The following is a 16,764-nucleotide window of genomic DNA, read 5'->3' as shown; positions in this document are numbered from 1 at the left end:
CTTATCTATCTTGTCCAGAGTGCTGATAGAAAATATATCTCCCCTAATAATTTATAATGAGGGACCCACCTTTATCTAGATTAGGGATTCAAATTTATACTATCTGTATGATTCAGTAAGCCCTCACCTCGCCCCAGGTAAGAGATTAACATCACAGGCTAAAAGCACTGTGAGATTCAAATGCAATACTTCTCTCCATAGACCACAGAGGAATTTCACAGATGAAACCCTGCAAAACATGAATTCACAATCCAAAATTCAAAATATGCAAGGAAATAAGCCACCATGAGTGAAAATCAGCAGACGAACTCCCAATCACTTCAGATAATAGAATTGTCACATATATACCATAGGGTTGTTTTAATTTCCAAGAAGCATTTTGTTAAGGTAAAATGCCTCATTCTGTCAAAGACCAATTCCTATTCAATGTTTTTAAATCAAAGTTTTAGTGAAAGATACACATTTGTCAAATGTATAGATAATACATAACTTGAAGATATCACAGATCTTTCATATGCCAGAATTACATGTTCAGTAAGATTTTGGAAAGATAAAAAGATGGGCTAAAACAACAAGATGAAATGTAACAGGGAAAAAATAAAATAAATTCCTGCCATATTAAAAATCATCAACTGCAAAATACAGGACAGAAATACTTGGACTGAAGTAATACAGGTGAAAAAAGACTAAGAAATGAGTGGAGAGGTGTGACAGGCAGGGAGAGAGAGGTGTCACTTGATAGCTACATTTTTTTTTTAGGTATAATTCACAAACCACAAAATTCACCCTCCTAACGTGTACAATTCAGCAATTTTTAGCTTATTCACCACGTTGTGCAACCATCACCACTCTCTAGTACCAGAACATTTTCATCAGCCCAGAAAAGAAATCCTATATGCATTGGCAGTCGCTCCACATTCCCTCCTCTTCCCAGCTTCTGCAACCACTAATCTACTTTCTGTCTCTATGGATTGGCCTATTCTGGACATTACATATAAATGACATCACACAATATGTGGCCTTTTGAGTCTGGCTTCTTACACTTAGCATAATGTTTTCAAGGTTCATCCACACTGTAACATGGAACAATATGCCATTCCATTTTTTGTGGGTGAAAAGCATCCCGTTGTTTGGATAGTCCCTATTTTGTTTATCCATCCATTCTTCAGCTGATGGGCATCTGGGTTATTTCTACTTTTTGGCTGTTATGGATAATCCCACTATGAATATTTGTGAACAAGTTCTTATGTGAAAATATTTTCTCCTTTTCAGTGATTTGTCATTTTGTTTTCTTGATAGTGTCCTTTGAAGCACAATTTTTTTTAAGTTGGACGACATCTAATTTATCTATTTTTTCTTTTTTCAGTTGTGCTTTTGGTGTCATATCAAAGAAACCATTGTCTATTCCAAGGCCACAAAGATTTACTCCCATGTTTTCTTCTGTTTTACAGTTTTAGCTCATACATTTAGATCTTTGATCCATTTTGAGTTAATTTTTGTATATGGTAGGGTCCAACTTCATTCTGTCATATGTGATAGTCCGTTGTCCCAGCACCATTTGTTGAAAAGACTATCCATTTCCCCCATTGAATTGTCTTGGCACTTAACAGTTACATTCAATATAACTGCCAGAAAGACCCCCCAAAAAAGCCAAGAGCCAAGTGAAATGTAAGATTCATTAATAACCATGCCCACGGTACCAATACTTCTCGGGGACTTACATATCCAGTGGTGTGTCCTATCATTGGGGTCACTTCCGTCTGTTCTCCAGACTTGATGTTTTTGAGTTGTACCTGGGTGTAAAAGACAATTATGGCTTTGTATTCACCAAGGTTGTCCAGAAATTTCAGGGTTTTTTCAGCACCAAATATTACTTCTCTGAATCACTGGCCATTTGTTCCCCATAAACAATTAAAATGATAGAAAATTCCATCAGTTCAACATGCAGCTGACTTTACCCTGAAAGCAGCTGTTCCCAGCTCCATGAGTCTGGAGTGACCTCAAGAGAACTTGGGCCCAGGCCATATTTGAGGAGCCAAGTTCCCCACTTCTGGGAGACAGCCCACAGGCTTAGGAAAAGCCACATAGGATGCTGGGTAACTGAATTTACTTGGATACTCCTGGTTTCTGAGACTTGTTAAACCCGCAGAGATGCACACAGACAAGCCTCCCTGGATTGCCTTGGATAACATTCCTCACTTAGGCATTTCCAGCATTCTGTTGACATCTTTACTATGGTTTGATCACACTGTATTGTGATAAGATTAATAGCTAACACATACTGAGAATTTATTATATGGCAGGCATTGTTCTAAGAACATTACCCATCCTATGACTAGCTACTGTGATTAGGCCCATTTTATAGATGAATAAACTAAGTGTTTAAATAACTTTAGAAAGATCACACATCCTGTAAGGATTCAGATCCTTGGAGCCTGGCCCCAAATCCTTAATGGTTTAAGGATTAAATGGTTCAAGCACCCAGAATCAGAATCTGAACTCTTGGAGGACCCCATCTGCCTATACTGCTTTCTGCAGGCAGGTGTTATCAGGAACTAGAGAATGTCATAGCTCGAAGTAAACTTAGAGGTATCTAGTCCAGCTCTCTCACGTTACACATAATAAAAGCAAGACCCAGAAAGGGGAAGTAGCAAAGTTGGGACCAGAATTCCAGGTTCTTGACTCACAGTAAAGCACTTTTCCCTTCACTCTTGATCCGTTTAAGGCAAGAATACCTACAATGTAAGGAATGTCTACGTGAGCAAGGCCTGTCTGCATCTTTGGAGGACACAGGATATGCCTCTTGCCCGTTTTCAATCCATGTCACATAGTCCCTCAACTCAAGAGGGCAGCAAGGGCCCCAGCCAGCCTCACTGCTGGGCCATACCTCATGAGGAAACTGACCAAAAGCAGCTCACGAGGTCCAACCAAAGTGCTCCCCTTGCTTCCCACTCCCCAGGGGGTGAGAGGCAGGCTGAGAAATACAACTGTGGGATTCCTGGGATATTTTAAAGGCACGTGGGGACTGTGGGACAGAATATTTGAAATCAGGTTTCTCATGGAGATCTGCCTATATAGTCTCCATAAGTCTCTAGGCCCACAGCTTGATCCAATGATGGTAAAAGGATACTAAAAATGCATAACGCTGGTCTTACCACCATGCAAATTTCTCCAAAGAGCTCCCAGCTCTAGCTGGTATTTTATGGCCCTTATCTTCACCTGCACGCTTAGGAGAAGGCTACTATTTTGCTGTATTGGGGGTTAGCAAGTTGAAGGTTCCAGAAGGACAACTAGCCTGCCCTAGCCTGTAGGACTAGTTTACTGTAGAACTGGTCTCATCGTGCTCTGCTCAACACACAGTTTGCTAGACCCTGTTGCTGTTTCCTCATTCTGAATTGATCTTTCATCAAAATCAGGCCACTAGTTTGAATTCTGAGACGTTGACACATGGCATTAAAGGCTTTAAGGAGATCAGTGGCTCTCGGTTGGGGTGGTTTTGTTTCCCAGGAGACATTTGGCAATGTCGACAGATGTTTTTAGTTATCACAACTCGGGAGGTGCTAGTGGCGTGGGCATCTAGTGAGGAGTGGTCAGGGGTGCTGCTCAACATCTTACAAGGCACAGACAGCCCCACAGCAAAGAATCATCCAGTAGTGGTGGGGGCAGTAGTGGTGGGAGTAGTGGTGGGGCTCTAGCTTCTAGAGTATGTTGGGGGATTGAGAGTAAGAGGAGATATAGAGGGAGTTATTCCAGATTAATCCAAGAAAAAGATAAGCCCAAACTGCTGCCTTGGATCCAGGCCAGGGAGACAATTAGAAGCCCCAGGTTGGGACTTCCCTGGTGGCGCAGTGGTTAAGAATCCGCCTGCCAATGCAGGGGACACAGGTTTGAGCCCTGGTCCGGGAGGATCCCACATGCCGCAGAGCAACTAAGCATGTGCACCACAACTACTGAGCCCACGTTCTGCAACTACTGAAGCCTGCGCGCCTAGAGCCCGTGCGCCTAGAGCTCGTGCTCTGCAACAAGAGAAGCCACAACAATAAGAAGCCCGCACACCACAACGAAGTGTAGCCCCCACCCGCATGCAGCAATGAAGACCAAACGCAGCCAAAAATCAATCAATCAATCAATAAAATTAAAAAAAAAAAAGGAATGTTTTGGTTTAAGAAAAAAGAAGCCCCAGGTTTGGTTTGCTTGAGTGTTTGTGTAAAGGGGAGATTGTTTGCCTTCTTAAAGAACCCTATGTAATTGACTCTGCCTGTCAGTCTCAGGGAGGCCTGTCAGCCCTGGGGCAAGCACATTTCTCCGGAAGGAAGTGAACCTTGGCTGCGGGCTGCCCCAGCCCCACCTGGGTTAATGAGTCATCCAAGTGAAAGTGGCTGCGCACCTGGGCTCCAGGAAATCGCACACCCAGGCACCCTCCCTTCCGCTTCTCAGGACACAGCTCTCCCCAATTAAGGTGCCATCTCTCAGGCCCCCCTGGAGTGTGGCCCACACCTGTGGGGGAAGAGGAGGGGCCTCAGGTAGAAATTCCTGCTAGGGAAGCTCTCCTGCCAAAAACACACCCTTCACTTTCTAGCTAACACCTCACACTCTTTCTTTCTGACCTGATTCCTCTACTTTTAACCTACTTCCTGAAGCTGAAAGAGACATGAAGATAGAAGCAAAGTGTCACATGGTAGGGAAAAAAGTTTACGGCACACCTAATTTTTCAGGCAAGCCTATAGCAAGGAAAATCATTAGCAGATTCATGTATTAGGACCAGATTATGATCTTAGAGTCAACTCTATTCTTTATCTCATGTGAATAAAGGTTTTATGCCTTTTTTCAGGCATTGGTTCCCATCAACATGTGGCAAAATATTTCCGCTGCCTTAGATGCGTTTACTTTTGACATCATTTGTATTTCAGGGCAAGAGCCCAGATCAGATATGACTTTTTATTGGATAATCATACTTCACACGAGAATCTTGGAGGCACTGTTCTTCCTTGCTAAGGTTCTCACTTGAGGGCCGTTTTCTTTTTTTTTTTCCCATGCCACGTGGCATGGGGGAATCTTAGTTCCCTGACCAGGGATCCAGTTCACGCCCCCTGCAGTGGAAGCACGGAGTCTTAACCACTGGACCACCAGAGAAGTCTCGAGGGCCTTTTTCTGCAATCAATCCACTCAGCAAACATTGGCAGAGCTCAGGTGAGGTGGAGGCCAAGGGGACAAAAGTGAATAAGCCACGGGGGCTGCTGCACGGGGCTCACAGGCCAGCATGCGACCGACCTGTAAGAAGTAGTGATGGTAATTCATTACAACACGGTCTCAGCCACACCCTGTCAGCTTGCCCTATTAGCACAGAGTCCTCCCTCTAAGGGGCATTCTCACCTGATTTTGCCCTCTCTGTGGCATCATAATCTGACCTGCAATGTTTGGAGATCAGTGTTTCAACCAATAGCAATAAAAACCAATCATAGTCTCTAAAGGGGAATTTTAACTCAGGTTTGTTGAGAATGATTTGCCCCAAGCTCCATAATGAGAACTCAATACAATGAATAATGAAGGCTATTTGGGTAGCGGGGTCTTCTGTTCTCCTCACTAAGGAACTCATGAGAACCTTTATCCAGTGTGGCTAAGAGACTCCCCGGAAGTCTGGACTCTCCTCTGTGTGTCCATGTTACACTTGTCCAAGATGAACCAATCTGGACTAAGTCTTGGTCTTTGATACCAGCTGGACTTTGCCCTCTCCTGTCCCCCTTCCCAGTGGGTGACACCCTCACTGACTGGATCACCCAAGTTAGGAAATGGGGTTGTTCTCCACGCCTCCCTCAAATTCACTCACCCTCCACATCAGTACATTCTATCTCCTTAATTAAATCTCCAACCTCCTCCACGCTGCCCCCGCCATCCCCACTGTTTAGGCCCCAGTCACCTCTTGGCTGGACAACTGTAAGTCAAGTATTATAAGCTAACCGAACTCTGTCCCCAAACTCCACTCTTACCCATCATTGTCACCACATCCCATCAGCCACACTCCCCTCTGCAGCCAGAATAGTCTTTCAGCTGCACAAGGCTGATGGTGTCAACCTCCTACTCAGAACTCCAGTGGCCTCCCATTTTCCCTGGGAGAACTCTATACTCCATCATCTGTCCTGTTTTGACACCTGCTTCCTTTCATGCCCAGACACAAACAACTTCTTTTCCTTGAATAATCCAAGCTCTCTTGGCTCCAGTTCATTGCATACGTTTCTCCCTTGATGAAATAATTTTCTCCATCTTTTTGCCTGACTATCTTCTCACTGTTCAGAATTCTGTGTGGATGGCTCTTTTCCAAGAAGGTTTCCATGTCCCCTTGCTGGTCAGGAACTTATCCCAAGAGCTCCCACGGGGCACTGTGCACATCCCTCATCCTCATTTCCCCTGCAGGGTAACTTTGCATCTGTCCCTGTGGTAGGCAGACCTGTGAGATGGCCTACAGGATCCCTTCTTCCTGGTATCAATGCCCTTTTGTGATACTCTCCTCTTGGGTGTGGGATGGACCTAGAGACCCACTTCTTATGAATAGAATACAGCAAAAATGAAGGAATGTTGGACTTCCCTGGTGGCGCAGTGATTGAAAGTACGCCTGCCAATGCAGGGGACACAGGTTCGTGCCCCAGTCTGGGAGGATCCCATGTGCCGCGGAGCGGCTGGGCCCATGAGCCATGGCCGCTGAGCCTGCGCGTCCAGAGCCTGTGCTCCACAACGGGAGAGGCCACGGCAGTGAGAGGCTCGCGTACCGCCAAAAAAAAAAAAAAATGAAGGAATGTCACTTCCATGATTAGGTTACTGGAGGAAGGGGCCATGAGCCAAGGAATGCGGGCAGCTTCTAGCAGCTGGAAAAAGCAAGTGCACAGATTCTCCCCTACAGGCTCCAGGAAGGAACACAGCCCTGCTGACACCTTGATATTAGCTCATTGAGCCCTGTGTCGGATTTCTAATCTACAGAACCATAAGACAATAAATGTGTGTTGTTTTAAGCCATCAAGTTTATGGAAATTGTCTACAACAACAACAGGAAATGAATACACCTAATGACCTGGTCCTGGAAACTACATGGATTGTTTTATTTAATTTCTTGGCACCTCTAAGGTAGATACCATTCACTCACATATTTCAGATAAGGACATTCCATCTTGCCCACAGTCTCATTGCAGGTAAGTGGCCAGAGCCAGGATTTGAATCTGATCCACTTAGAGCAGTGAAGGAGTGAAGAAGCTGTGGGGTACAGAGAATGGGGGTGCAGGTATGGCAAGAAATAGAAGGATTTTTTAAAAATAAATTTATTTATTTATTTTTGGCTGTTTTGGGTTTTCATTGCTGCGCATGGGCTTTTCTCTAGTTCTGGTGAGCAGGGGCTACTCTTGGTTGCAGTACGTGGGCTTCTCATTGCGGTGTCTTCTCTTGTTGCAGAGCACGGGCTCTAGGCACGCGGGCTTCAGTAGTTGTGGCACGTGGGCTCAGTAGTTGTGGCTCACGGGCTCTAGAGCACAGGATCAGTAGTTGTGGCGCATGGGCTTAGTTGCTCCACGGCATGTGGGATCTTCCCGGACCAGGACTCGAACCCATGTCTCCTGCATTGGCCAGCGGATTCTTAACCACTGTGCCATCAGGGAAGTCCCTGAAGGAGTTTCTGAAAGCCCTCTTTTTGTCTGAGAAATAAGATGATGAAAATTCTGCTAAAATGTCTTGGAAATAGTGGGTTGAGAGCTTGAGGAAAAGGTAAAGTTTGAGCTAAAATGTTTCCTTGATTCTAAGATGACACGAATTAGAAGAAATGACATCAATCTAATAGCAAGTTATTGCCAGGGAGCACTGTCATATTAAAAATTTACACATAGGTTATAAGACACATCTTAATTAAGGTTCTATAAAATATTTTTTAAGAGAGAGTCTTAGAATGAAGGAAATGATGCACTTGTTTTAGGCAGTCAGTGGGGAGCTGACTAGGGTCACAGGGGAAGGCTGTATGTTTGCTTGGAGTCCACAAGGATGGACCCCATGGGTTGGAGTGCTTAGAGTACCACTGTGTGCCAACTCCCTTGCTGGGAGCCAGGATATAAAGGTGATACAACATGGAATTCACTGTTAAACAAAGGACAGGCAGTGAAGGTCCAGAAGAGGTGATTAATTCAGAATGGAGGAATCCTCACTTGTTAGTCAGTTAGTCTTAGAGGCTTCATGGGAGCTCAACAAGCTGAGAACAGGAACATTCCAGAAAGAAGGAACAGGATGAGTAAGGCAACAGGCATTGGGAACTGCAGATAGTTGGGCTGGCTGAGATGTCAGGGATGAGGTGGGAGCATCCGTAGATGATTTTCCAAGGCAGGCAGAGAACTGTGGCCTTTTGCCCTGAGGAGCCACAGCACAATATCAGGCAAGGGAATAAAATGATCAGATTCGGTTTTTGGACTCCACACAGTCAAGGCTCTGCCTCCACCCAGGAGCGAGACTGCACTCTGCCTGAAGCCCGTATGAGTGGGGCTCCCTTGGGAGACTGTGGACCCAGCTGCTCCCAGCTTCCTCATCAGGGCCGACTGGAAGGGTGTCAGCTGGGAGCAGCCAGGCAGGTTCAGAGGCTACCACATTAATTCAGGCCAAAGGAAAGAAGCAAGTCTTGGGTGGGGAGGGGGTTGGGGGATGGGGTGGGGGGGAGTTGTCAATTTGCAAGTCATTGAGGAGAAAAAATCCCAGGAGCAAGATGGCTGGTTGGAGGAGGGGCTCAAGGAAGGGTAAGCTGGGACGGAGTGAGAGAGTGGCATGGACATATATACACTACCAAACGTAAAATAGATAGCTAGTGGGAAGCAGCCTCATAGCACAGGGAGATCAGCTCGGTGCTTTGTGACCACCTAGAGGGGTGGGATAGGGAGGGTGGGAGGGAGACGCAAGAGGGAGGGGATATGGAGATATATGTATATGTATAACTGATTCACTTTGTTATAAAGCAGAAACTAACACACCATTGTAAAGCAATTATTATACTCCAATAAAGATGTTAAAAAAAAAAAAAAGATCTCCCCTTTCCTGACTCTGGGAAGTGGTGGGAGGGACTGGGGTGCTGTCCCCACTGAAATGCGCAGGAACAGCATTTGTGGAAAAGAAGGGGGTCAGGTCAATCAGGGTCCTATGAAACAGTCAGGGTGCCTTGAAGCAGGCACCGGGCTAGACGGCTCAGCTTCCTGCCCAGAATCCACGACCTGGCTGGAGAGGAGGAAGTGGGAGTCGGACCACCAGGGTTCCACCTGCAGCCCACCATCCCCAGCTGTGCCACAGCTCTGGGCCTCATGCCCATCATCTCTGAAATGGACTTAACACTAAGACCTCCTGCCCAGGGTGGTGCTGAGGATTAAAGGATAGCACACGGGTGGGGGAGCTTTCAGTGCCCAGCCTGGCACAAGCTGATGCCCAGTGAACAGCAGCTGGGGTTATTTCTGTAGGCGACTAATAGATATTGGATGAGACCAGGACTGAATAAACGTAACTAAAACCAACAGGAAGAGCTAATGAGACACAAAGGAAAAATACTGTATAATTTCACTTATATAAGGTACCTGGAGTTGTCAAATTCATAGAGATAGAAAGTAGAATGGTAGTTGCCTGGGGCTGGGAGGAAGTGGGGAACATGGAGTTGTTGTTTAATGGATGTAGAATTTCCCTTTGGGAAGATAAAAATGTTCTGGAGATGCAACACTCTTTGACATAAATTGTAGCAATATTTTTTTGCATTCTTCTCCTAAAGCAAAGGAAATAAAAGTAAAAATAAACATATGGAGGACTTCTCTGGTGGTCCAGTGGCTAAGACTCTGCACTCCCAAAGCAGGGGGCCTAGGGTTAATCCCTGGTAAGGGAACTAGATCCCACATGCAGCAACTAAGAGTTGACATGTCACAACTGAAGATCCTGCATGCCATAACGAAGATCCTGCACACTGCAATGAAGATCCTGCGTGCTGCAACTAAGACCCAGCACAGCCAAATAAATAAACAAATATATAAATATTTTTTAAAAAGGAATGGGACCTAATTAAGCTTAAAAGCTTTTGCATTGCAGAGGAAACCATCAACAAAATAAGAAGACAACCTACTGAATGGGAGAAAATATTTGCAAATGATATGACTAACAAAGGATTAATACCCAAAATATATAAATAGCTCATACAACTCAACATCAGAAAACCAAACAACCCAATTTAAAAATGGGCAGAAGAACTGAATACACATTTTCCCAAAGAGGAAATGCAGATGGCCAACAGGCACATGAAAAGATCCTCTACATCACTAATTATCGGGGAAATGCATATCAAAATCGCAATGAGATATCACCTCACACCTGTCAGAATGGCTATCATCAAAAAAGAACACAAATAACAAATGTTGGTGAAGACACAGAGAAAAGGGAACCCTTGTACACTGTTGGTAGGGATGTACATTGGTGCAACCACTGTGGAAAATAGTATGGAGATTCCTCAAAAAACTAAAAATAGAACTACCATATGACCCAGCAATTCCACTCTGAGTATATACCTGAAAAAAACAAAAACATTAATTTGAAAAGGTACATGCACCCCAATGTTCATAGCAGTATTATTTACAATTGCCAAGATATGGAAGCAAATCAGGTGTCCATCAACAGATGAATGGGTAAAGTAGATGTGTATATATATATACATATATATATATATATAATGTGTGTGTATATACACACATACACAGACACACACACACACAATGGAATACTACTCAGCCATAAGAAAGAACAAAATTTTTCCATTTACAGCAACATGGATGGACTTGGAGGGTACCATTCTAAGTGAAATAAGACAGAGGAAGCCAAATACTATGTGATATCACTTATGTGTAGAATCTAAAAAATACTACTAATGAATATAACAAAAAAGAAGCAAACTGACAGAGAAAACAAACTAGTGGTTACCAGTAGGGAAAGGGAAGCAGGGAGGGGGAACATAGGGGTAGGGGATTAAGAGGTACAAATAATTATGTATAAAATAAGCTACAAGACATATTGTACAACACAGAGAATATAATCAATATTTTATAATAACTATAAATGGAGTACAACCTTTAAAAATTGTGAATCACTCTATTGTACACCTGTAATTTATATAATATTATACATCAACTATACCTCAGGGTTTCTTTTTGTTTGTTTGTTTTTTCTTTTTGCAGTACGCGGGCCTCTCACTGCTGTGGCCTCTCCCGTTGCGGAGCACAGGCTCCAGACGCGCAGGCTCAGCGGCCATGGCTCACGGGCCCAGCCGCTCCGCGGCACGTGGTGTCTTCCCGGACCGGGGCACGAACCCGTGTCCCCTGCATCGGCAGGCGGACTCCCAACCATTGCGCCACCAGGGAAACCCTATACCTCAGTTTTTAAAAATGTTCTGAATCAATATCTTGTAACAACCTATAATTGTAAAGAATCTGAAAAAGAATATATATATATATATATATATATATATATAACTGAATTACTTTGCTGTATACCTGAGACTAACACAGCATTGTAAATCAACTACACATCAATTTTTAAAAATGTTCTGGAGATGGCTGGTAGCAATGGTGATGCAACAATGTTAATGTTCTTAATGCCACAAAACTGTACACTTAAAACAGTTAAAATTATAAATTTTGTATTATGTATATTTTATCGCAGTAAAAATCAATTAAAAAAGCAAAAAAAAAAAAAAAAAAGAATGAACAAGACAGCCCTGGGAAAACGAATGGGACGAGAACAGAAGATATGAGAAGAGATGACTGAGACAAAGGTGCTTTAAAAACACTCTAACTTTATCTGTGCAGATAAAATTTATAGTGAAGACTGTGGCCTGGTTCTTAGACTTGATAGTCATTTCAAACACCTCTGGGTTCCCTGGCTTCACACACCTGGGGTTTATCACACTGGGAGCTAATCATTCACACAGCTCTGGGCCAACACTCTGTTAAGTGCGTCAGCAACTTTAAGACTCCTAAGAACAGAGCTGGGGCACCCGCTTTCCTCCAGACACCACTGCACCATGTGACACAGCTGGGGCGTGGGGGGAAAAAGAGATGGGTGACATTGGTGGGGTTGCCAAGGTAGAGCCATCTTTTAGGTCTAAAGAAAATTTGAAAGAAAAAAAATACCCACATCAGATCATTTCTGCAGCTATGACCAAAACCTGGGGAGCCAGGTCAGGGAATGGTGAAAGGGTGTCACTAAATTCCTGACCCAGGAAACCAGGCCCCAGCCTGGACATGGCAGCTTGGCAACTCCACATGCTTCTCACCAGGGCCTGCAGGGAAGGGAGGCCAAGACCCCAGCACCAGCCCTGCCTCCTGCCCTGGAGGCCCCACTGCAATCTTTCCCAGACTCTGAATTGGATCCTCCATTTGGCCTCCCATCAATGGGGCCTCAGACCAGTCCCAGCAGAAGCACATGTGGCTCCAGTCTCCTTGTGTCAGAAAAGTCCCAACCCCATCATTCCCGCTCCTCAGCCTCCCTCCTGTTCTCCACTCCTGCACTAAGCCAATGTGACTATGTGCACTGCTGCAAAAAAAAGATGTTCCAGACCACGCTGGCAGCCCTGATGCCAGTCATGGAAAGGGTCAAGAGGGAGAAGAGACAGGGTGTGGGCCTGGCCCCAGCCACACCCCGGGACATCAGCTGGAGGGCTGCACATGCCCTCCACACAGGAGAACACACCAAAACATAACACAGCCCTGTACCTTTGCAAATGACCAGAGCCTGCAGCCAAACATGACAGAGCCTTCCCAGCTCCCCGGCAGATGGAGGCATCAGCCAAGCTTGCCAAGCTTGAGTTCTGTCAAAAAGACTCTGGAGGGGGCTTCCCTGGTGGCACAGTGGTTGGGAGTCCGTCTGCCGATACAGGGGACGCGGGTTCGTGCCCCGGTCCAGGAGGATCCCGCATGCCGCGGAGCGGCTGGGCCCGTGAGCCATGGCCGCTGAGCCTGCGCGTCCGGAGCCTGCGCTCTGCGACGGGAGAGGCCACAGCAGTGAGAGGCCCGCGTACCGCAAAAAAAAAAAAAAAAAAAAAAAAAAGACTCTGTAGGGAGCCTGTTGAACCACAGACTGTGCTCTCAGCCCAAGAGCAGAGCCAAAGCCTGTCATATCCATTCAAGGCGCAATGGAGTAGAGAAAGTGGAGAATCTAAGGGGCTCTGTCCTCAGCACAGCCCCAGACGCGCCTCTTAGAAGGAGTGGGCCCTGAGGACTTGATCACTTGTCTGAACCTCGCTTGCCATATCTGCAAAATGAGGCTAATAAAACCCCACAGGCTGACTGTACTAAAAGAGAAAGTAAACAAGTGCTCCTTGATCTTAGTTATGATTATGCCAATGACTATTAATCATTGCTTGGTTAATCAACATGAATTTATTGATCACCTACTATACGCCAAGGACATTCTACACATTGCCTCATCTTATCTTCACAACAGCCCTAACAGGAAGGTATTGTTATTCCCGTTTTATGGTCAAGGAAATGGAGGCTGGGCAGGGAGGTTAATCATTTGCTCAGTTATGTTGCCAGTAAGTAACAATTCTTGCAGACGTGCGGCCTCCAAAGCCCATGGTCTTTACACTGTAGGACTCTAACCCAGCTCTCCGGGTCAGAAAACATGCACAAGAGACAGGACGCACGTGGGTGGAACAATTAGGGTAAGGTGTAGACTCAGGCTGAAGGAGTTCAGCCTCCAGGGAGAGACAGGTGAGCAGACAACAGAAACCAGGGCCCAGTGTCCAGTGAGCCTGGAGCCCCCTAGGGCTAAGGTGAGGGCTGGGTGAGAGAGAGCAGCTGCGAAAGGACTCCTCTTGGAGAGGGGGGTGAAGGGGGCTGGGTAGGTGCAATGGTTTACAGAGACCCAGGGAGTCAAGTCTCTGAGAATGTTCTCCTTCTAGAAGCTGTGACAGCCCCTCTCCCCACCCCCAACTCAGAGCACAATTACAGCTCAGCCAAGTTTGCCTTCATCTCCTGCAGCTTCCTCATCTTCACCCTCTATCCCCTTGGGGGTTCCCTTCTATTTAAGCACTCAAGACTCCGAGGTTCCCTTGTCCTTCCACTGATTCTCAACTCCTCCTGAGCACTAGAATCTCCTAGGGGACCCTTAAAAACAGACGTGGACCCTCCTCTAGAAATTCCATTGCAGTTAGTCCGGAAGGGGTGAGGAAGGCCGACAATGGCCTGAGAGATGAAAGGACTTTTCTGGGTCACAAAGCCGCTGGCAGGGAGGCCTGGATTCCCCTAAGGCTTCCTAACTTGGAGCTCAGTTCCTCCCCGTAGCAACCGCGTGCCTGTGGAGGACGGGCTCCCGAGCACTTGCCCACGCGTGGCTCCTAGTGTCGGGGTCCCGGGCTGGAGTTCCTCCCTCGGCCTCGCCTTGCCCCAGTCCACGCCCAGCAATGACCACTGTCGTTTCCCACTTGATGTCAGAAATACGTTCCTCGGCAAAGTCTGACTTTTGGACTTTGGACAGTGAAAAATACAGCTGTGACAGCCAGGCCATGTAGAACCCCAAATAAGTTTCCAAACTCCTGTTGACTACAAGGCCTGTAAATAGACTTTGATGCCCCTCAGGTCAGCCCCTGGAGGCCCTTAGCCTTGGTTTCCATGTCTTGAATTGAGAATAAATACTAGTCCTAACTCACAAGGCTTTTGCAAAGGTAACTGGAAATGATACTCACAGAGAAGAATGCCTGACAGAGGAAGTGGCATTCAGTCCTCCCACAAATGCTTGCTCAGAATCTGCTGCAGACTAGGCGTTATCTGAGCATGAGGGGAGAACGTTTGTGTCCCTAAGATGCCCCTGTCTCAGGGCTCCCAGGAGAGGAGGGATTCAGGCAAGTAGAGAGGCAATTAGTACGCAGAGAGCCGTGTGCTCTGGGGACACAGAAGGGACACAAGTAACCTATCTGAGAACACACATCCAGAGGTTCCCATGAGTCAGGCTGAAGGGGAAAGGAGTCAGGGCAGCCCTGGAGGAAAGGCGAGTACAAGGAAATCCAAGTAACTGCGCGTCACAGCTGAAACAGAAGTCGTGCTTTGGTTTCCTAGGGCTGCCATAACAAACTACCGTAAACATGGTGGATTAAAAGGACAGAAATTTATCCTCTCACAGTTCTGCCAGCTATAAGTCCAAATCAAGGTATCATCAGAGCCAAACTCCCCTCTGAAGGCTCTAGGGGAGAATCCTTCCTTGTTTCTTCCTAGCTTCTGGGGGGTCCCGGCAATCCTTGACGTTTGTAGCTACATGACTCCAATCTCTGCCTCTTCTCTCTGTGTCTCTTCTTCCCATGAGGACAATTATCAGTGGATTTAGGGCCCACCTAACCCAGAATGAGCTCATCTCCATCTTTAATTACATCTGCAAAGACCCTAGCTCCAAATAAAGTCACACCCTGAGGTTTCCGGGGATGTGAATTTGCCCCCACAGAGGGCAAGGGTGGAAGTGGAGAGAGATGAGATTCCCAGAGGTGGGCTGGGGACACACACAGACTTCATCCAGGGACACTGGTGACAGGTGGAGGCGTTTTAGAATGTAAGCTTTCGAAAGATATGCTGCCTGTGGGATGGAGGGCAGATAGAGAAGAACAAAGTCAGATGCTTTACAGTAATTCAGTGAGATGTATTTCTTGACAGTCAATAGGTATTTGGGAGACAGAACTGACAAGGTGTGGTGGTGATTTGGAAGTAGGGAGAAGGAAAGGAGCCACACTGTGTTCTCAGGTTTCTGAGTAAGGGAACTGAATGAGGGCACGTGGCAAGGTGGGAAGGAAGGAGATAGGAGACCCAAGCGGAGATGCTGAGGAGACTCTGGACTCGATGCAGGAGGCTCAAGCTCAGGGGAGCTCTCAAGGCTGGAGAATGAGCTCATGGAAGGACCTGGCACTATGGGAAGAGAGTGATGTGTAGTGTGGGGAGAAACAGAGGCTCAGAACAGACCAGAGGAGCACCAACATTAAGGGCTCGGGCAGCCAAAGAGCTCACGACAAAGACTAAGGAGGAGGGACGAGAGGCCAGGGGAGCGGGCAACGGGCAGTCACACAAGGAGACAGTGCCCAGCCCTTTCCCTGTCCCCCTCCTCGCCTCCTGTCCACTTCCCTTTCCAGTTTGCTACAGTGAAAGTACTTGACCTTTCTTGGGGTGATAGGAGGATAGCCTCACAGGGCAAACGGTACAGTTCCCTATTTATTTACTCAAGCTTGTTCTGTGCTTCTGTTACCTAATCACAGCCTGGACTGGGCAACCCTGGTTTCACTTCCATCACCTTCCTCCAGCCCCACACCCCTGGGTAATCCGGAGCCTTCCATCCAGTCATCTCTGGCAAAGAGCCCACACCCTCCATCTGCTGTCTCCAAAAGGCAGCTGTCAGACCCGTGTGGGCTAATGGTGACCACCTGAGATGGGGCTGGTAGGAATGGAGATGTGTAGTAAGTGTAAATTCCATGTGGATTTCAAAGACTCACTCTGAAAATAAATGTAAACTATCCTAGGAATAATTGTATATTGATTACATGCTAAAATTACATTTCAATATATGTAATTATTCATTAAATTAATTAAAGTATATTTTATTAAATATATTAATTAAATATATATTAAAATATATTACTAAGTTAATTAAATGCAGATGCAGTTAAATGCAGGTTAATTGAAATATATTATTTTAATTAAATTATATTAATATAAATTAAATTAAAATAACAAATATATTAATATATTTAAT

This window comes from Mesoplodon densirostris, chromosome 15, assembly GCF_025265405.1.
Source record: "Mesoplodon densirostris isolate mMesDen1 chromosome 15, mMesDen1 primary haplotype, whole genome shotgun sequence".
Classification (NCBI taxonomy): domain Eukaryota; kingdom Metazoa; phylum Chordata; class Mammalia; order Artiodactyla; family Ziphiidae; genus Mesoplodon; species Mesoplodon densirostris.
The sequence above is the reverse complement of the archived record's forward strand: the minus strand, read 5'-3'. Positions refer to the sequence as shown.